Raw genomic sequence first — 22,714 nt, 5'->3', positions numbered from 1 at the left:
ATTAGGGCGGAGCTTCTTACACATAATGCTATTAAACAAAAAAAGAAGGCTGGTGTTCAATTTCTTTTTTTTTTTTTTTTTTTTTGAGACGGAGTCTCGCTCTGTCGCCCAGGCTGGAGTGCAGTGGCGCGATCTCGGCTCACTGCAAGCTCCGCCTCCCGGGTTCACACCATTCTCCTGCCTCAGCCTCCCGAGTAGCTGGGACTACAGGCGCCTGCCATAAGGCCCGGCTAATTTTTTTTTTTTTTTTTTGTATTTTTTAGTGGAGACGGGGTTTCACCATGTTAGCCAGGATGGTCTTGATCTCTTGACCTCGTGATCCGCCCACCTCGGCTTCCCAAATTGCTGGGATTACAGGCATGAGCCACCACGCCTGGCCGGCTGGTGTTTAATTTCATTTGGACAAATTTGTCAAGAGAGTGAAAAAGACACCTCAAAGTCAGCATGAAGAGTCCCTGCTCAATGCTTTGAGAATAATTATCAACAAGTCCCTCTTCTTAACATTAAAACCAAAAATGTTTGAAGAAATACTGGCCAAAAATTTTCAAAATCTGTTGAACATTACAAAACCACCGATCTTTTTCTGAGCTCCTGTGAGTTCAAGCGTTGGGACTTGGGCTAATCCTCTATCCTAGGATAGAGGATTATCCTAGGATAATCATATCAAGTTGAAAAATTGATAAGTTTAAGGAATAGCCGGGCGCCGTGGCTCACGCCTGTAATCCCAGCACTTTGGGAGGCCGAGGCGGGCGGATCACGAGGTCAGGAGATGGAGACCGTCCTGGCTAACACGGTGAAACCCCGTCTCTACTAAAAATACAAAAATTAGCCGGGCGCGGTGGCGGGCACCTGTAGTCCCAGCTACTCGGGAGGCTGAGGCAGAATGGCCTGAACCCGGGAGGCAGAGCTTGCGGTGAGCCGAGATCGCGCCACTGCACTCCAGCCTGGGCAACAGAGCGAGACTCTGTCTCAAAAAAACAATAATAATAATGATAAGTTTAAGGAATAAATGAACCTTATTATTTTCCAAATATCCAACAAATATTTGCTGAGGTCCATAGGATAAATAACAGTTCTTTTTTTTTTTGAGACAGAGTCTCACTCTGTCGCCCAGGCTGGAGTGCAGTGGCGTGATTTCAGTTCACTGTAACCTCCGCCTCCTGGGTTCAAGTGATTCTCCTGCCTCAGCCTCCTGAGTAGCTGGGATTACAGGCGCATGCAACCACGCCTGGCTAATTTTGTATTTTTAGTAGAGACAGGGTTTCATCATGTTAGCCAGGCTGGTCTGGAACTCCCGACCTCAGGTGATCAGCCCACCTCGGCCCTCCTGAAATGCTGGGATTACAGGACTGAGCCACTGCGGCTGGCAAAATAACAATTCTTGAAAGTAGAATGCTTTCAAGTGTAAGGCTTACTTGTGAAGGGAGCTTCTGTAACCAATAGGTTATATTACTGTTTCCAACAAGAAGTCTGCTATCATCCTTATTGTTCTTCTATACAGAAAGTGTCTTTTTCACAAACTGCTTTCAAATTTTTCTCTTTATCATTGATTTTAAGCAATTTGATTATGCCATGCTGTTATATGTAAAATGTTTATTTAGAAACAGGATGTTTGTTCCCTGGTGCTGCAAAGAGATAGCAATTGAACATAAATTTAATTTTCTTAGCAAGGCAATTTTTACTTAGCAAGGCAAAATTTTAAACAAATTTGAAAAAATTTCAGCCATTAGTTCTTTAAATAATTTTATGATCCCTTCTATATTTCTGGGACCCTAATCACATGTATATTAGGCCCCATGAAGTTGTCTCACAGCTCACTGATGCTCTGTTTATTTTTTTCAGCCTTTCTTCACTTTTTCAGTGTTTCACTTTCGATAGTTTCTATTACTAGGTCTTCAAGTTCACTAATATTTTTTACTGCAACATATGCTTTTCTGTTAATTTCCTCAATATATTTTTCATCTCAGACAATTAATTTTTCATCTCTAGAAGTTCCATTTGGGTCTTTAAAAAATATATTACATGTTTCTCCTTTAACATGCTCACTCTTCAGCCAGGCATGGTGGCTCACAACTCTAATCCCAGAACTTTGGGAGGCTGAGGTGGGCGGATCACCTGACATTAGGGGTTTGAGACCAGCCTGGCTAATATGGTGAAACCCTGTCTCTACTAAAAATAGAAAAATTAGCTGGGCATGATGGCGGGCACCTGTTAATCCCAGCTACTGGGGAGGCTGAGACGGGAGGATCACTTGAACTCCAGAGGTGGAGGTTGCAGTAAGCCGACATCATGCCATTGTACTCCAGCCTGGGTGATAGAGTAAGACTCCATCTCAAAAAAAAAAAAAAAAAAAAAAAAAGCTCACTACTCTTCTACTTTTCTTCTTTTTTTTTTTGAGATGGAGTCTCGCTCTGTCACCCAGGCTGGAGTGCAGTGGCGTGATCTCAGCTCACTGCAAGCTCCGCCTCCCGGGTTCACGCCATTCTCCTGCCTCAGCCTCCCGAGTAGCTGGGACTACAGGCGCCGCCACCACGCCTGGCTAATTTTTTTTGTATTTTTAGTAGAGATCTCCCGCCTCAGCCTCCCGAGTAGCTGGGACTACAGGCGCCGCCACCACGCCTGGCTAATTTTTTTTGTATTTTTAGTAGAGACGGAGTTTCACCGTGTTAGCCAGGATGGTCTCGATCTCCTGACCTCGTGATCCGCCCACCTTGGCCTTCCAAAGTGCTGGGATTACAGGCGTGAGCCACCGCACCCGGCCTACTTTTTTCACCATATAAAATATATTTATAATAGCTATTTAAATATTCTTTTTAAGGTGTCATTTCTTGGTCTGTTCATATTGATTGGTTTTTCTTCTCAGTATTGGTTGCATTTTCCTGCTATTGTGCATGCCTGATAATTTTTTTTTTTTTTTTTTTGAGACAGAGTTTTGCTCTTGTTGCCCAGGCTGGAGTGCAGTGGCACAATCTCGGCTCACTGCAACCTCCACCTCCCAGATTCAACCAATTATCCTGCCTTAGCCTCCCAAGTAGCTGGGATTACAGGCACCTGCCACTACACCCGGCTAATTTTTTGTATTTTTAGTAGAGACGGGGTTTCATCATATTGGCCAGGCTGGTCTCAAACTCCTGACCTCAGGTGATCCACCTGCCTAGGCCTCCCAAAGTGCTGGGATTACAGGCGTGAGCCACCACGCCCGGCCCCAGGCCTGATAATTTTTTTACTGGACACCAGACATTATGAATTTTACCATGTTAGGTTTTGGCTTTTATTTATTTTTATTCCTTTAAATTATTTTGAGCTTGTTTTCAGACATCTTTAAGTTACTTTAAAACAATTTATCCATTCGAGCCTTGTTTTCAATCATTGTAGATGGGACCAGAGTAGTCTTTAGGACTAATTTTGCCTTACTACTGAAGCAATACCTCCTCCAAGTACTTTTCCTGATGCTCCATGTTATTACAAGGTTTCTCTACTCTGACTCTTGGAAATAATTATTATCCCAGCTCTGCATCACCCCCAATAATTTTTATCAATTTTTTTTTCAGGGATCTTTTTCCTCTGCCTTGGCTAAGATCCTCACACACATGTGCTGATCAGTACACTGCTGGAGACTCCGTGCAGGTCTTTGGAGTTATTCCTTTGTTCAGCTCTCTACTTTCCATGCAGCTCTTCCTTCTTTGGTATTCTACTTTACGAATTCTAGCAATTGTGGCTTCTCTGAATCCTTAGCTCCATCTCCTCAACTTAGGGAGCTCCATTAAGATTCCCCCTTGGCCAGGTGTGGTGTCTCACACCTGTTATCCCAGCACTTTGGGAGGCTGAGGTGGAAGTGGGAAGATCATTTGAGCCCAGGAGTTCTAGACCAGCCTGGGCAACATTGGGAGACCCTGTCTCTACAAAAAAAAAAAAAAGAAAAGAAAAAAAAAAAAAGCCAGGTATGGTGGCACATACTTCTGTAATCTCAGCTACTCGGGGGACTGAGGCAGGAGGATTGCTTGAGCTCAGGCTTAAGGCTTAAGCCTTGAGTTGAGGCTGCAGTGAACCACGATTGCACCACTGCACTCCAGCCTGGGTTACAAAGCAAAACTCTGTCTTACAAAATAAAAATAAAAAGGATTCCCCCTATCTGCACTGTGGCCTGTAAACTCTCTCTGGGTGTAAGCAGGGCCAATCATAGAACTACCTCACTTGTGGCCAGGCACGGTGGCTCACGCCTGTAGTCCCAGCACTTTAGGAGGCCGAGGCTGGTGGATCACCTGAGGTCAGGAGTTCGAGACCAGCCTGGCCAACATGGTGAAACCTCGTCTCAACTAAAAATACAAAAATTAGCTGGGTGTGGTGGCGGGCACCTGTAATCCCAGCTGCTCTGGGGGCCAAGGCAGGAGAATTGCTTGAACCTGGGAGGCGGAGGTTGCAGTGAGCTGAGATCCTGCCATCGCACACTAGCCTGAGGGACAAGAGTGAGACTTCATCTCAAAAAAAACAAAAGGCCGGGCGCGGTGGCTCAGACCTGTAATCCCAGCACTTTGGGAGGCCAAGGCAGGCAGATCACGAGGTCAGGAGATCGAGACCATCCTGGCTAACATGGTGAAACCCCCGTCTCTACTAAAAATACAAAAAATTAGCCGGGTGTGGTGGTGGGCGCCTGTAGTCCCAGCTACCTGGGAGGCTGAGGCAGGAGAATGGCATGAACCCGGGAGGCAGAGCTTGCAGTGAGCTGAGATCGTGCCACTGCACTCCAGCCTGGGCAACAGATAGAGACTCCGTCTCAAAAAAAAAAAAAAAAAGGAACTACCTCACTTGTTTCCTGTCTCTCAGGGCCCACTCTTCTTCACTGCTTGATTTCCAATATCTGAAAACTTTTCTTTCATATATTTTGTCTGTTTTTTTAAAATTGTTTAAGGCAGAGAGTAAATACGTCCCCTATTATTCTATCATGGCTGGAAGACCATTGAAGAGCTTTAAGCAGGTAAGTGACATGGATGGATCTGCTGGTTAGACAGATCTCTACCGATAGCTGATGTCAGAGATTCGTTTGTTCTGGAAGGTGTGAAAAAGAATAAAAAATTAAATTATATGAGAGATGGAGTGGTAGTATTGGGCTACAGGCAGAGAGATTGGCAAGGAGGCTGGTGTAGTTTATTTTATTTTATTTTTGTGAGATAAAACACTCGGCTGGGCGTGGTGGCTCATGCCTTTAATCCCAGCACTTTGGAAGACCAAGGCGGGCAGATCATGAGGTCACGAGTTTTAGACCAGCCTGGCCAATATGGTGAAACCCCGTCTCTACTAAAAATACAAAAATTAGCTGGGTGCGGTGGCGGGCGCCTGTAATCCTAGCTACTTGGGAGGCTACGGCAGGAGAATCGTTTCAACCCGGGAGGCAGAGGTTGCAGTAAGCTGAGACTGCGCCATTGCACTCCAGCCTGGGTGACAGGGCGAGACTCCATCTCAAAAAAAAAAAAAAAAAAAAGCAGCACTCAAGCCTTATGGTGTAGTTTATTTATTTATTTAGTTGTTGTTGTTGTTGTTGTTTGAGACGATGTCTCACCCTGTTGCCCAGCCTGGAGTGCAGTGGTGCAATCTCGGCTCACTGCAACCTCCAACTCCCGGGTTGAAGTGATTCTCTTGCCTTAGCCTCCCAAGTAGCTGGGATTACAGGCGCCCGCAACCACGTCCGGCTAATTTTTTTTTTTTTTTTTTTTTGAGACGGAGTTTCGCTCTTGTTGCTCAGGCTGGAGTGCAATGGCGCGATCTCAGCTCACCACAACCTCCGCCTCCCAGGTTCAAGCGATTCTCCTGCCTCAGCCTCCCTAGTAGCTGGGATTACAGGCGTGTGCCACCACGCCCGGCTAATTTTGTATTTTTAGTAGAGATGGGGTTTCTCCATATTGGTCAGGCTGGTCTCGATCTCCCAACCTCAGGTGATCCACCCGCCTCGGCCTCCCAAAGTGCTGGGATTACAGGCATGAGCCACCACACCCGGACCGGCTAATTTTTCTATTTTTAGTAGAGACAGGGTTTCGCTGTGTTGGCCAGGCTGGTGGCGAAATTCTGACCTCAGATGATCCGCCCACCTCAGCCTCCCAAAGTGCCAGGATTACATGTGTGAGCCATGGTGCTTGGCTTTTATGGTGTGGTTTAGATCTATGTAAGCAACATCATAGAAATCTGGCAGTAAGAAGCACAAACTCATCCAATTCCAGAACAGGTTTCAGAACTGGTGTCTGAGAAGGAGGGGGACAGGTAAGAGAAAGGCTTAGCCCAAAGTCCAATGCATAGAACAGATTATATAGATGATAACAAGCCAGGAGATCACCAAAACTGGAAAACCAGATGAGAAATAAATTTTAGACACCAATTTTGAGAAAGGAGGATGCTAATTCATAGGGTATTAGCTTGTGCACTAATACCCTATGAATGAATGAATTCCTGAGTGCCTGTAGCACTTACTGTCAGCAACATGTACATGATAATTAGATGTTCAGTACCTTATGATCATTCTTGAATTATTATTCACTTATTTATTCCTTATATCTTCATCTGCATTCTAAGTCCACCAAAGGCATAAACTGTGATTGTGTGCTTCTCTTTCTTTCTTTCTTTTTTTTGAGACAGAGTTTCGCTCTTGTTGCCCAGGCTGGAGTGCAATGGCGCAATCTCAGCTCACAGCAACCTCTGCCTCCTGGGTTCAAGCGATTCTCCTGCCTCAGCCTCCCGAGTAGCTGGGATGACAGGCATGCACCACCATGCCCAGCTAATTTTTTTGTATTTTTAGTAGAGACGGGGTTTCTCCATGTTAGTCAGGCTGGTCTTGAACTCCCGACCTCAGGTGATCCGCCCGCCTCACCCTCCCAAAGTGCTGGGATTACAGGCGTGAGCCACCACGCCCAGCTTGTGTGCTTCTCTTTCTTATAAGTAGCAGCATTAGTATAATTATTTTGCCCAAGTTTCCTGACTCTCAGTTCAATACTTTTTTAAAACTATATTACTTAACCAGCATTCTTTTTTTTTTTAAACATATCCCTAACATGAAACTCATTAACCAGCATTCTTGACAGAAATAGTTTACTGAGGTAATTTATACGTATTCCTTGGCATATGCAAGGATGTATTCTTGAAAAGGCATGCATGGCTTAAAACCATGCAAATCAAAAGCAATTTTCTCTCAAGAAATTATGGTAAAAGACTTCATTATGCCATTTCCATTTTGGCTAGGTAAAATTTTTGCTACAGAAGTAACATGTACAAACCACTCCTAAATTCACACATTTCCAAATGAGTTAACCATTATTTAAATTATTCTGTGGACTCTCAAAATTTTCCTCAGGTCAACAGGTAAAACAGGTATAAATATAACTCCTTATTTAAATTTTTTTTTCTTTTGAGACGGAGTCTCGCTCTGTCGCCCAGGCTGGAGTGCAGTGGCGCCATCTCGGCTCACTGCAAGCTCCGCTTTCCGGGTTCACGCCATTCTCCTGCCTCAGCCTCCCGAGTAGCTGGGACTACAGGTGCCCGTCACCACGCCCGGCTAATTTTTTTGTATTTTTAGTAGAGATGGGGTTTCACCGTGTTAGCCAGGATAGTCTTGATCTCCTGACCTCGCGATCTGCCCTCCTCAGCCTCCCAAAGTGCTGTAATTGTCGGCGTGAGCCACTGCACCCGCCCTATTTAAAACATTTTAAAGTGTATTTTATATGCTTTAGTGTGGATGTACCACAATTTATTCAACCATTTCCCTCTTGATGGGCATGCAGGTTTCTTGGTACTTTTATTTTTCGTTTTATTTTATTATTATTGTTTTTTGAGACGTAGTCTTGCTCTGTTGCCCAGGCTGGAGTGCAGTGGCATGATCTCAGCTCACTGCAACCTCCACCTCCTGGGTCTAAGCAATTCTCCTGCTTCAGCCTCCTGAGTAGCTGGGACTACAAGCATGCACCACCACGCCCAGCTAATTTTTGTATTTCTAGCGGTGACGGGGTTTCACCATGTTGGCTAGGCTGGTCTCAAACTCCTGACCTCAGGTGATCCACGTGCCTCGGCCTCCCAAAGTGCTGCGATCACAGGCATGGGCCACCATGCCTGGCCTCTTAGTACTTTTATTCCTTACTCCGAACAGCTCAGTCAAAGGGTAAGTATATGTAGCAGACACAGTGGTTGTCTAATCAGCTGGCATTCTCCTCCTCCTTTCCTGCTAACAGAATGCTAATTTTGTTTGGGTATTAGGCAGAGAACCCTGATCTCAAGAAAGATGGTCTTACTCCCTGGCCTAATGTCATCAGTTATGGCAAAGGAGATATATAGGTAAGTTCCTTTTTTTAAATTTTTATTTATTTATTTATTTTTTTTTGAGACAGAGTCTTACTCTGTTGCCCAGGCTAGAGTGCAGTGGCATGATCTTGGCTCACTGCAACCTCCACTTCCGGGGTTCAAGTGATTCTCTGGTCTCAGCCTCCTGAGTAGCTGGGACTACAGGCATGCGCCACCATGTCTGGCTAATTTTTGTATTTTTCGTAGAGACGGGGTTTCACCATGTTCACCAGGCTGGCCTCAAACTCCCGACCTCAGGTTATCCGCCCGCCTTGGCCTCCCAAAGTGCTGGGATTATAGGCGTGAGCCACAGCGCCTGGCCAGTTTCTTGAGGGATATCTGGAAAAAAGGGCTTTCCCTGAAAAAAGGAAAGTGGCATCTCTCTTGCTTCCCTGGCCACTGCCATACCTTCACCCCCTTTACTGCCTCTGAATGCGATTACGACATCCAGATTCAGCAGCCCATCTTGCAAGCATGAAGCAAAAAGCCTAGGGACAAGTACCCTGAAAAGGACTTTAAAAAATAAAAAGTAAAAATCCTAGGGACAAAAAGGCAATATGCCGGACTAGACTCAGAGAGCTTCCAGATGGCTTCAGCACTTGGAGTTTCACGGAAGGTGGCACCCCTGGAGAGGGCGTGGAAGTTCTGGGCCCCTTCTGATACCTCACCCTATGCATCTCTTCATCTGTATCACTTATAAATCTTGAAGCCTAAAATATCCACGGTGTCTTAAGTGAAGTCAAAGAAACACTGTAACAGGGATGGCAATATCCAGAAGAGTTCCATAATGAAATGGAAATGGCTTATACAGGATGATGCTACCTGGGGAATGCAAGGAGGAGATACTCAGGAGTGGGGATCCTCTTTTCCCCTAGGACAGACTCTGGAACTGTGTAAGAAGCAGATGGATTATTCAGTGCCCTATACCAGCTCCCGACTGACTGACAAAGAGCTGCTGGGTTTGTGGATGGCAGTTCCAAGGTGAACAGACAACATCCTATTTAGGAGGATGCCACAATCGAAGAAGGTAAAAACAAACCAGTATGTGGGCTGAATTGAATGCTATTTTCCTAGCAGTGATGGAAGAATTGAACATTGATAAAAGCCCCTGTGTTTGGATTTTTACTGACTCCTGGGCAGTGTCCAATGGCCTGGTTATATACTCAGGCAGGAGGGCAATGGAAATGTGGCCTATTAAGGGGATGCCCACATGGGGCACAGCCCTGTGGAAATCTGAGGGGTGCATTAAAGTAGAACATGTTGCCAGGCATGGTGACTCACGCCTGTAATCCCAGCAATTTGGGAGGCTGAGGTGGGCGGATCACTTGAGGTCAGGAGTTTGAGACCAGCCTGGCCAACATGATGAAACCCCGTCTCTACTAAAAATACAAAAATTAGCTGGGCAGGATGGTGGGCGCCTGTAGTTCCAGCCTCCTCAGTTGAGAGGCTGAGGCATGAAAATCACTTGAGCCTGGGAGGCGGAGGTTGCAGTGAGCCGAGATCGCACCACTGCACTCCAGCCTCGGTGACAGAACGAGACTCTGTCTAAAAAAATTAATTAATTAAATTAAATTTAAACAAGTTTTTAAAAAGTAGAACATGTCAATGGCCATCACAATAACTCCCTTTTGTTTTGGAACGTGATTAGAATCATCAAGCAGCTATCCTTATGTGCTCATTTAAGGCGAACACCTGGGTCAAGAAATGACTGGATATCAGAATTCTATAGCAATGCAGAAATGGGCTGAATTGAGACATATTCCTTTTGCACCCTCTCAGGCACATAATGCCAATTAAGAACTGTTCTGTATGCCACAAAAGAGACAGAGACTGCCAATGACTATGTGGCAGATTCCCTGGTGAAAAGGCCCTGAACATAGTTGACAAGTCAGACTAATGCTGGTAGCCCTGGAGGGCTACAAATGGATCCTGATAGGTTGGACTTTGCTTACTTGGTAGAATATGCAAATGCCCAGAGTGCTATGGAAGAACCAGGACAGAAAATAGTGCATGGATTTCAATGGTCATCCATCATTTCTTCAGCCCAAGGAACACTGTACAGCCCATAATGCCCAACAATGGGCAGAGAGACACCCTCCTCTGAGTAGTAGTTTGATAGAGTCAGAAACAAAGTCGCTAGAAGAAAAAATAGTTTAATAGAGATGGAGAACTGGTAATCAAAAGATTGGTTATCTAAAATGGAGAGGGATAAAGGCATGAGGGGCTGACTTACACGCCTTCATGAGAGTGTGCTCACACTCAGCATGACTGGAACTAAAGGAGTGTCCGCACTAGAGATTCTTCTGTTTTTCTGGTAGATCTGGGGAAGAGGGGATGGGAAAGGATCTCAGTATGACTATGCAATTCTTGCCAAGGGAGGAGTACAGTGGTATAACAACTATACTTTTTTTTTCTTCCCCATATCACCTCAACTTTTTAAAAAAATTTCCTCTCCTTGATGCAGTGGTCATAGGACCAGGTCTGCAACTATAAATGATGGAAGTAGGGATGATTCCTAAGAAATCTCATGTTTGGCCAGGCACGGTGGCTCATGCCTGTAATCCCAGCACTTTGGGAGGCCGAGGCAGGAGGATCACTTGAGGTCAGGAGTTTGAGACCGGCCTGGCCAACACGGTGAAACCACGTCTCTACTAAAAATACAAAAATTAGTCCGGTGTGGTGGCGGGTGCCTTTAGTCCCAGTTACTGAGGAGGCTGAGGCAGGAGAATCTGTTGAACCCAGGAAGCAGAGGTTGCAGTGAGCCAAGATTGCACCACTGCACTCCAGCCTGGGCTACAAAGCAAGACTCCATCTCAAGAAAAAAAAAAAAAGAGGCCCCAAACCAAAAAACAAAAAACCTCATGTTATAATTCCTAAGGACCTGATGGGGATGGGCTGTGCTTCACCCTATCTGGCAAAATTAGGGTTAACACAGAGTGTGGCTATATTTTCTGGTGGTAAAAAATAGTCCATTAGTTCTGCACCTATGTAACCTTACCGCATCTCAATGGGAATGAACTGAGGGTGACACATTTGTTGGACTAGTATTGCTGCATGCAGTCTAGACAAGCACAGTAGCAGAACCTAATATCCCTTACAAAGATGGAAAAGGCTGGATGTGGTGGCTCATACCTGTAATCCCAGCTACTCCAGAGGCTGAGTTGGGAGGATCGCTTGAGCCCAGGAGTTTGAGGTTGCAATTAACCATGGTCATGCAAAAATAAATAAATAAATAAAAATGAGCTGTTGTTGATTTGAAGCAAGAAAAAAAATTTAAGTAAAAAGAAAATAGCTGGGCTGGGCACGGTGCCTCACGCCTGTAATCCCAGCACTTTGGGAGGCTGAGGCGGGCACATCACCTGAGGTCAGGAGTTAGAGACCAGCCTGGCCAACATGGTGAAACCCCATTTCTACTAAGAACACAAAAAAATTAGCCGGGCGTGGTGGCAGATGCCTATAATCCCAGCTACTTGGGAGGCTGAGGCACGAGAATTGCTTGAACCCAGGAGGCAGAGGTTACAGTGGGTCAAGATTGCGCCACTGCACTCTAGCCTCTGTCTCAAAAAAAAAAAAAAAAAAAAGAAAGAAAAAAGAAAATAACTGAAAAAACGCAAAGGTGGAAAAATTTGGAAATAAATGAAGAGAAAGACAAATAGTAGCTGAGGCTAAAAGAATAAATAAATGGGTGGCCGGGCACGGTGGCTCACGCCTGTAATCCCAGCACTTTGGGAGGCCGAGGCGGGTGGATCACGAGGTCAGGAGATCAAGACCATCCTGGCTAACACAGTGAAACCCCGTCTCTACTAAAAATACAAAAAAATTATCCGGGCGTGGTGGTGGGCGCCTGTAGTTCCAGCTACTCCGGAGGCTGAGGCAGGAGAATGGCATGAGCCCAGGAGGCGGAGCTTGCAGCGAGCCGAGATTGTGCCACTGCACTCCAGCCTGGGCGACAGAGCGAGACTCCTTCTCAAAAAAAAAAAAAAAAAAAAGAATAAATAAATGGGTTATATAATGAGGGAAATCCAATACTACATTAACACCTTGACACCTTGATTGTCACATACAAGGAACAACAACAACAAAAAAGAGATACATTAGCACTTTGAAGGACAAGAGATGACATTGTCTCCTAGCTCACTTACCCCAGATGCCTGAAAGAGTTATGTTTGCCAAGACCACTCCTGCTTTTGGAACCTAATAAGATCGAATGGAAGCCTGCAAACCTGAGCGACCTCACCCTAGAAGACATATTTATATAATATGATGAACCAGATTGATTATTAATGATTGAATGAGATTCTAGTAATATGGCAGTATCTTTGGAATTATATATCCCTTTTTTCTTTCTTTTTGACACAATCTCCCTCTGTCACCCAGGCTGGAGTGCAGCGGTGCCATCTCAGCTCACTGCAACCTCCGCCTCCTGGGTTCAAGGGATTCTTCTGCCTCAGTCACCCAAGCAGCTGGGATCCTCCCTCCTCAGCCTCCCAAAGTCCTGGGATTACGGGCGTGAGCCACCATGCCAGGCTGGATTTCCTTTTTTTTTAAGGAAGAATACTATTCCATTGTGTATATACCACACTTTCATTATCCACTCATCCATTGATGGGCACTTAGGTTGATTCCATGTCTTGACTATTGTAAATAATGCTGCAATGAACATGGGAATGCAGATATCTCTTTGATACACTGATATCCATTTTCTTTGGATATATACCCAGTAGTGGGATTACAGAATCATATGATAATCCTGCTTTTAATTTTTTAAACATTTTTTTTCCTCTATACGAGATTGGGTCTTGCTATGTTGCCCAGGCTGGTCTTGTACTCCTGGGCTCAAGCAGTCCTCCTGCTTTGGCCTCCCAAAGTGCTAGAATTACAGGCATGAGCCACTGTGCTTGGCCCTATTTTTAATTTTTTGAGAAACCTCCCTACCATTTTCCATAATGTCTGTACTAATGTACATTTCCACTAACAGTGTGCAAGGGTTTCCTTTTCTCCACATCCTCTCCAACACTTGCTATCTTTCATTTTTTTTTGATTATAGCCATTCTAACAAGTATGAGGTGAAGCCTAGGTTCTTTTATTTATTTATTTAAAAAAATGGGATACATGTGCAGAATGCGCAAGTTTGTTACACAGGTATACGTGTGCCATGGTGGTTTGCTGCACCTATTGACCCGTCCTCTAAGTTCCCTCACCTCACTGCCTACCCCGCAACAGGCCCTGGTGTGTGTTGTTCCCCTCTCTGTGTCCATGTGTTCTCAATGTTCAACTCCCACTTATGAGTGAGAACATGCAGTATTTGGTTTTCTGTTCCTGTGGTAGTTTGCTGAGGATGATGGCTTCCAGCTTCATCCATGTCCCCGCAAAGGACATGATCTCATTCCTTTTTATGGCTGCATAGTATTCCATGGTGTGTATGTACCACATTTTCTTTATCCAGTCTATCACTGATAGACATTTGGGTTGGTTCCATGTCTTTGCTATTGTAAATAGTGCTGCAATAAACATATGAGGGCATTTGTCTTTATAGTACAATGATTTATATTCCTTTGGGTATATACCCAGTAATGGGATTGCTGGGTCAAATGGTATTTCTTCTTCTAGATCCTTGAGGAATCGCCTTACTGTCTTCCACAATGGTTGAACCAATTTACATTCCCACCAACAGCGTAAAAGCATTCCTATTTCTCCACAGCCTCACCAGCATCTATTGTTTCCTGACTTGTTAATAATCGCCATTCTGACTGGCGTGAGATGGTATCTCATTGCAGTTTTGATTTGCATTTCTCTGATGATCAATGATGTTGAGTTTTTTTCATATGTTTGTTGGCTGTGTAAATGTCTTCTTTTGAGAAGTGTCTATTCATATCCTTTGCCCACTTTTTGATGGGGTTTTTTGTTCTTTTCTTGTAAATATGTTTATGTGCCTTGTAAATTCTGGATATTAGACCTTTTCTTAGATGGGTAGATTGCAAAAATTTTCTCCCATTCCGTAGGTTGCCTGTTCATTCTCATAATGGTTTCTTTTGCTGTGCAGAAGCTCTTTAGTTTAATTAGATCCCATTTGTCAATTTTGGCTTTTGTTGCAATTGCTTTTGGCATTTTAGTCATGAAGTCTTTGCCCATGCCTATGTCCTGAATGGTATTGTCTAGATTTTCTTCTAGGGTTTCTATGGTTTTGGGTTTTACATTTAAGTCTTTAATCCATCTTGAATTAATTTTTGTGTAAAGTGTAAGGAAGGGGTCCAGTTTCAGTTTTCTGCACATGGCTAGCCAGTTTTCCCAGCAGCATTTACTGAATAGGAGATCCTTTCCCCATTGCTTGTTTTTGTCAGGCTTGTTGAAGACGGTTGTAGATGTGTGGTGTTATTTCTGAGGTCTCTGTTTTGCTCCATTGGTCTATATGTCTGTTTTGGTTACTGTAGTACTGTAGCCTTGTAGTATAGCTTTTTTTTTTTAGACAGAGCCTTGCTCTGTTGCCCAGGCTGGAGTGCAATGGTGCGGTCTTGGCTCACTGCAACCTCTGCCTCCTGGGTTCAAGCAATTCTTCTGCCTCTGCCTCCTGAGTAGTTGGGACTACAGGCATGCATCACCATGTGTGGCTAATTTTTGTATTTTTAGTAGAGACAAGGTTTCACTACATTGGCCATGCTGGTCTCGAAGGTCTCGAACTCTTGACCTCAGGTGATCCACCTGCCTCGGCCTCCCAAAGTGCTGGGATTACAGGTGTGAGCCACCGCGCCCAGCCAACCTTGTAGTATAGTTTGAAGTCAGGTAGCATGATGTCTCCAGCTTTGTTCTTTTTGCTTAGGATTGTCTTGTAAAGCCTAGGTTCTTAATGAACTTGTTGAGCAGCTGATCCAATGTTAGCATCTGTGTCCCTCTAGATTTCTTGTTATGTGAGAAAGAAAACAAAACTCTATTTGTTTAAGCTACTATTAGTCAGATTTTCTGTTGCTTGCAGCACAAACCATTTTAAATTTTATTAGATTCTTCCAGATTACTTTGCAAACAACAAAAAAGATAATAGTGATTCATACTCCTAGCAGAAATGGATGCATGCAGGGAAATGGACATTCACCTGGATTTTTTTTTTTTTTTTTGAGACAGAGGGCCCCCTCTATTGCCCAAGCTGGAGTGCAGTGACATGAATACAGCTCACTGCAGTCTCGACCTCCTGGGCTCAAGCAATCCTTCCACCTCAGTCTCCCGAGCACCGCCACACCCAGCTAACTTTTTTTGTAGAGATAGGGGTCTCAGTATGTCGCCCAGGCTGGTCTGGAACTCCTGTTCCTGGCCTCATCTGGAATTTAATTTTGTATATGGTATAAGGTAGGAACCTAGTTTTGCTTACTTCTTGCTGGATAACCAATTTTTAAGCACCATTTATTAAATAAACTGTCTTTTTTGCACATAATTGAAATTGAGATTTACTTATATTTTCTGTAGTTATTTATTTATGTATTTATTTACTTATTTATTTTTTGACGAAGTCTCACTCTGTAGCCCAGGCTGGAGTGCAGTGGTGTGGTCTCGGCTTACTGCAACCTCCGCCTCCCAGGTTCAAGCGATTCTCCTGCCTCAGCCTCCCAAGTAGTTGGGATTACAGGCACACACCCGCGTGCCACTGCACCTGGCTAATTTTTTGTATATTTAGTAGAGACGGGATTTCACCATGGTGGCCAGGCTGGTCTTGAACTCCCAACATCAGGTAATCCACCCGCCCTGGCTTCCCAAACTGCTGGGATTACAGGCGTGAACCACCGCGCCCATCCTATTGCTTTTAATTTATCTATTTTCCTCACCCTCTTCCCCAACCCCGACCCAGGTTTTATTGTTTTAGGGGAAGGGATGTGGCAAGAGACTAAGAGCAGATTTTACTTTGTTTTTGTGTTTCAAAAGCCGAAGTCCTTAGGGGAAGAGGGTTAGGGTTTAGTCAAATTGTCTTGGCCAGAAAATATAAAGGGAGAATGATTTTATCCACCCTAAAGAGAGATTCTAGCCCCTCCTACCCCCTAGGTCTAAGGATAATATAATGCTATCAGGGAGATCCTTGGGTTCCAGGTAGAAAGGACCTGTGTCCTGCTTCCTGGCACCATCCCTGGGTAGACAGCAAAACGTGAGAGAATAGAGGCTGTTCTAGGCAACTTTAACAAAAATTCCCAAGCCACTGGAAGGGACCCAGTGTAACAAGGGCCTGCCAGACCATAAAGGAACACTGTGGGAAGAGGCAATGGACCTCTGACTGCTAACCTGTGTGGCCACATAGCCAAAATTTTTTTCATTGCCCAGACTGGTCTTGAACTCCTGAGCTCAAGCAATTCTCCTGCCTCAGCCTCTCAAAGTGCTGAGATGACAGGCTTGAGCCATTGTGCCTGGCTATGATTAAGGATTTAATGGACCTCTGTTCCCAGGTCTTAGCACTGTGGCTTGAACCTGAGATGGAGCAACATCAAGAATAATATAGGTTACTTTCCAACCCCAAGGAATCGGGGATATTGGAGTCCAAAGTTAAATGCAATCATAGACAATAAAGGCAGATGCAACAAAAAATGTTTAAGAGCATGGACTCTGAACTAAACTAACTGGGTTCAAATTCTAGCTCTGAAACTTACTTGCTGTGTTACTATGAGCAAGTTATTTAACTTCTTTGTGCCTTGGTTTACTAATTTGAAAACTAGTGTTAATAATGGCACTTACCTCATAGGATTCAATGGGCTTGTATAAAGCGCATAGTAAATGCTATTGGATTATTAGCTGACATTATTATTATTGTTGTTATTACGATTATTATTATACACCTTAGTGGGTAGACTACAATTCATACCTGCTACATGAGGGATTTGTGACAAGACTGTTTTGAAAGACTACTACAGACTACTGGAATAGATCCAGAGCGTCCGTGGAAGGAATGGAGGGAGGGAGAGAGGAAGGAAAGGCAGGTCAGCAAATGAAGCCTGGTTAGTTAGCCCAGCAGACTGAAGTTTCTGAATCTCAAAAGAATATACTATGTCAGACTGTACATTTCTTAAAGAACTGATCTCATTCTGGAGAGGGAGGGGCTGTTACAGCAACCCCAACTCAGGCTCTGTAGTCTGGCCACATGGGAATTTTGCAGAGGAGTTAAGATCTTGGACACTTTGCAAGTTTTAGAGAAGTGATGTGGGCTTAGTCATTTGTAGGCATTCTGAGAGTCAGTTGTCAAGGCAAAGACATTTACCTTAAGATTGCTCCCTGATGGCTGGGCGCAGTGGCTCAAGCCTGTAATCCCAGCCTCAGTTCGAGTTCGTCAGGAGTTTCAGACCAGCCTGACCAACAAGGTGAAATCCCGTCTCTACTAATACAAAAATTAGCTGGGGGTGGTGGCACGTACCTGTAATCCCAGCTACTCTGGAGGCTGAGGCAGGAGAATCGCTTGAACCTGGGAGGCGGAAGTTGCAGTGAGCCAAGATTGCGCCACTGAACTCCAGCCTGGGTGACAGAGCAAGACTCCGTCTCAAAAAAAAAAAAAAAAAAAAAAAATAGATTGCCCCCTGACGTATGCTCTGGGCACATGTGGAAAGACTGAATCTAGGAAGAAGAAACTAGACCAATAGCAAGGCTGAGAAATTGCATTATCCAGCCTGAAATGTGGAGTGTTTCTAAGTCAGTCACTAAGCCAAAGATAGCTGTTCACTTCTGAGTATGCCCTTACTCGAGGGATACTTAACTTGTGCTGGGAGGAAAGAGAATCTTCTGGGAGGACATTAATAACCCTTAGATGATCCTGGTGAGAAATTCCCCTAGTGGAAAGACTTGCCTGGAGAAAAGATCACCCAGACATCCAAGCCCTGGGAGTTACTGCCTTGAACAGAGGCACCTGGATGAGAAGTACACTTTCCCTTGCTGAGATGCTAAGATTTAATAGAAGGAGAATGTGGCTCAGTATTATTTAGAGAATATAATATATATTTTTTCTTTCCTGTATTTTTCTTTTTCTCTACCTGTCCCTGCCCCCAAAATAACATAGCTTTGTGGTGTACCTCAGGGGAGGGAGGTGGCAAGGCAGCAAAACAAATACTCTGCCACTCTTTCTGGTTTCTGTGTTCCCAAAACATAAGTCCTTAAGCAAGGGGTATTAGGGTGTAGGGGCAGAGACCAAGTATCTGGGCCAGAAAACTAGAAGAAAGAGTTGCACAAACCTAAAAAATGATTCTTCTCTTCCTCACTCCCCTCTCCTTGCGAGGAAGAGACAACAAGAGCAGAGAGAGATCTCTGTGGGAGCTCAAGCAGCATTGATTAGCCTCAGCTTCCCAGGAGCAACACCTAGCTAATGCGGAAGACTCAAGAGAGGAAGAGCTGTGTGGAATGTCTAGGTAGATGGCCCAATATCTATTGGGACTTCTGGAAAAATTCTGTGCCCCAAGTGTCGCAGAGACATTGGAGAGGACCACAGCACTGGAAAGGACCCATGTGGGCAGAGGGCTCAGCACAAACTGCCAGGATCTAAATCACTAGAAGCAGATATCCTTACTCCACTCCCACTTACACCCATGCCTGGGCACTACCTAAGATCCTCAAACTGTGGTATCACTTGGGTTAAGGGAAATGAACATCAAGAATGATGGACATTGTTTACCTCCCCGCCCCAATAACCTGGTTAAAAAGAGGGCACAGGGTCAGAAATTAAGTTCTAGAAACAGTCACAACTCTACCCACGGTTGCAGTAGTCAGCTAACTACAAACTTTGAGGTTCATTTCAGCTCCATCTTGTTGACTGAAGGAGTTACCATCCTGTGTGGTAGGAAAGAGACCAACAGATAGTAGGGCCATGAAACTAACCTCCTACCCCCACTCCTGTGGGATTTTGGGGTTTAAAAATGATTCCAGTGAAATCTTTTGTAATTTATTGGCACCGGAGCCTCTAGAAAAAAATGAATTAGATTATTGGAAGGATGCTTTCCTGGAACAATGTAAAACCAAACTACAAATAGTTAATATAAATCAAAATTTCTGTTTGATGAGTAGGAACATTGCAAATGTCACTTGAGAGTCAGTGGAAACCAGTGGGTAGGAAGGGAATGTTCCCTGTCATACCTTGGTGATTAGCTAGAATTGCCCGCTCCCCTTTCTGCCTACAGTGGCATTTGTGCTGAGTTACAGACCAGATTGTCCCAAACAGAAGAGCACATATGTCAATAAAAGGTCTAAATTGAGAAGGACCTGTATTTGGATGGGGAGCCGACTTGTTTGATTTTCAAATTTCTAAAGGTCATAAAAGTCACTCTACTCAATAGCTTTTTTTTTTTTTAACAAGTATTCAACGATCAAAGAGGTACTGCTCAAAAGAATTAACATCTAAGCAGATTGAAGGGCTAACGTTTCCAAGTATTGTTCTTTATTTATTACCTACATCATCAGGCTCAGAGACAAGGGAAGAGGAGCAGGTCACAACTGAGCTAGATGCCTTGCTTTTCATAAAGGTGATGTGTGTGGCAGTGGTGGGAACAGGGTGACACTGAGAAATAGAAACGATGGCCACAAGTTTCTAGTTGCCATCTCATGGGAGTCAGGACCTACAAAGACTTGGGATAAATTGGTAACCTTTGAAACTTTGAAATTGCCCCTTAGTGGTTGTTCAGCTACTCTTCCTCTGTTTTTCCTACACTGGTCAACCAATCAACAGGGAAAACGGACTATCTTCAGGGACAGTGAGGAAAGGAGCGTGGGAGACCCCATCCATTTTTCAGCTAATTGAGACTTCAGAGACCCTTAAGGTAGAATGGTGAAGCTATTTGGAGAAACCACACCTTGCTCTTTTAAGTCGGCCAGGAAGGAAGATCTCCACCGTTCTAGTGGCTGGACCTCATAGCCCTAATTGTTTCCTCAGCATCTCCCTCTGTTGTCAAAACGGAAAGATGAGAGTTTGAATGTATTTAGGGCATGGTCCGGTTTCCTTACATATTCTGGCAATATTGAAATTAATAAGGAAGGGACAGAAGCAAGAGATAGGGCTACAAGGCCTCCCACCATTATACTCACCCCCCCCCTTACAAAGTCAAAGATAAACCATTACACTTTATTTGGACTTTGGAAACCTGAGTTAAATTTATTGATTGTGCTGTTTTAAAGAGCTGAAAAGACTGAGATTTCTGAAGCCTACAGCAGGAAAAGAAAAATAGGTAGTGGACAGGGGATAACTCAGTGACAGGGCCGAGGCTGGATGGCTGAAAGCATTAGTCAAATATTTCCCACACAGCCTCCTAGCTTGAGGGGCATTCGAAAAGAATGCCCTGCCCTTTAGCTGCCCTGCCCTTTAGCTGCGCCACCAGATGACTCCCGGGAGATTGAAAAATGCCTCGGCTCTGGAGTGAGCACACCTAGGTTCAAGTTCTAACTCCACAAATAGTATGAAGTTGAGCAATTCATGTCCATTTCCCCTCCTGAGCCTCAGTTTCCTCCTCTGTCGGGCCGGGATTATTCATGGGAGAATGACAGAAACAATTCTATACTGCTTCTGGCATAGCACAGGAAGCAGTTTGAAGCCGCTGCGCCGAGGCTAACACGTACCGAAAGCTCGAAGGAGGCAGCATTCACTACCAGCTAGAGGATCTGGGAGTTTTTCAAGGAGGTGGCCGGTGGGAGACACAGAGAGCCAGTCTCAGTGGGAGGCAGCCTTTCCGCATGCGCGCGGTCTAGAAGCCTGGCGGCGGCGAGGGGGCGGGACCAGGTTTCTGAAGGGGTTGCTATGGCACCGAGGGGCCGAGGAGGTTCACCGAACCCTTAAAACCATTGCTCCCTCCCCCACCTGCCACCATCAGGGCCCAGGGCCATTGTTCCCAGCAAAATGGCGTCGGTAATCCCCCTCCCGGTCAGAGGCCTAAGTAAAACTGAGGGTGGGAGTCGGACCATAGGTAGGAAGAAAAACTACAATTCCCAGGGTACATCGCACCCGCCTGCGAGGCGCAGGGCACGTGCCCAGGCCTAGCGGTTACATGCCGTCAAAAATCAGTTTCATAGCTTCCCTTTCCCATTCCTGCTTTGGTCGTTTCCCAGCCCCCGCGCGCGCGCACTGCGGTCCTGGGGGGCGGGGGAGACATGCCGTGGCTGTTGCCCCCGCAACGTAACTGGGAGGCCAGTATTTGTAAGTCTGTGCTTCGACTTCTAATCCCAAAGCCGGCAGGTATGGGTCTCGCGAGAAATCCCGGGAGTTGGAAAAAGGGAGTCGGGGTGGCGGGCGAAAAGCTGCCGGCTGGTACCACCTCCTAACAGCGGCGCTACCGCATTCAGAGACTCGCGGAGACCCAAGGGTGGGCAGTGGGGGGCTAGGAAGTAGTGTGTGCTTGGACTTTTCTTCTTCTTCTTCTCTGAGGGGAGAGGGTAGAGCAGCTGAGAGAGAGCGCGAGCGCTTCGGAACACACAGGAGGTGTCGCGCGTGCTTCCTCTAAGAGGTTTTCTCTCTGGAAGGGGGAGAAGCCTTTCTCCTCGACGCGCATCCCTCTCTCCCGCGGCGCCGAGGGGGGCGGGAGACGTGCGCGCACTCTCGTTGGCTGGCCACTCGGCACCTCGCCGCGATAGGGGCGGTTCCGAGTTGGGGCTGCTCCGTTGGCTTTCTCCGCCCCTCCCCCTCCTCTGTTCTCCCCTCCCTTCCCCGCCCCCCTCCGCCCCTCTCTCCTACCCGTCCGAATTCCCTGGCTGGAGTACGCGTGCGTCTGCTCAGCTCCGGGCCGAGCGCGAGCCTGGGCTCGTACCCCGCTCCCCTCTCTCCGCCCGCTCTTTACCTACCGGCCGTAGCTGGCCCGGTGGGCTCGCGGGGAGACGCTCGCGCGCGCAAGCGCACACGACGCGGAGCGGAGCTCGAGACATCGAGGAGAAGAGTAAGAAGCATCGGAGGAGGCGGTCGAGGAGGAGGCGGTGTGTGTGTATGTGTCTATTCTACAGTGTGGCTCGTCGTGGGGCGAGAGGAGGCTCGAGAGAGGGCGAGGGAGAAGCGAAAAGAGTCGAGAGTCTTCCTCTGCGAGAGCCGCTAATCTGGTGAGGGTCCCGGGCCAGCCGGGGCGCTAGGAGAGAGGGAGGAGGCCGGGGGGCGTGTCTGGGATCGGGCTGAGAGATGAATGGGCCAGGGATGAATGGAGGGAGGCAGCGGCGGCCAAGAGTCTGTTAGAAGTAAGCGCCCTAGCGGGGGGCGGCTTGACCGAGGCAGGGTGAGTGCCTTCACCAGTCGGTACCGGACGAGGCCGGGCTCGGGGCTAAGGGGCTGTCGAAACTGCTGAATAGGCGGAGAGGAAAATGAAAAGGGGGAAAGTGGGGAAGGGCAGGTTTGAGGCTGAGGTGCGTTTTTTGTTTTGTTTTCTTTTTTGTTTTTGATTTTTTTTTTTGGTTGTTGTTGAGGGGTGACAACTTTGGGAGCTGA

General features: G+C 45.9%; 1 protein-coding gene across 8 annotated transcripts in view; it reads left to right on the top strand.

Annotated features, from left to right (window-relative positions):
* Positions 1–21,308: 21,308 nt before the first annotated feature.
* The window catches only part of WNK3 (WNK lysine deficient protein kinase 3), a 175,897-nt gene continuing 174,491 nt past the window's right edge, over positions 21,309–22,714 (top strand). For 2 of the 8 annotated variants that reach the window (XM_054471275.2, XM_054471277.2), the window contains exon 1: positions 21,510–22,335. The gene's annotated coding sequence lies outside the window, so the exon portion shown is untranslated. Of the gene's footprint in view, positions 22,336–22,714 lie in introns of all 8 variants that reach the window. The other 6 variants (XM_063660252.1, XM_063660249.1, XM_063660251.1 and 3 more) reach the window with 6 other exon arrangements.

This window comes from Pongo pygmaeus, chromosome X, assembly GCF_028885625.2.
Source record: "Pongo pygmaeus isolate AG05252 chromosome X, NHGRI_mPonPyg2-v2.0_pri, whole genome shotgun sequence".
In the NCBI taxonomy this organism is placed as follows: Eukaryota; Metazoa; Chordata; class Mammalia; order Primates; family Hominidae; genus Pongo; species Pongo pygmaeus.
Note: the sequence above shows the minus strand (reverse complement) of the source record. Positions and strands in the feature narration are given on the sequence as shown.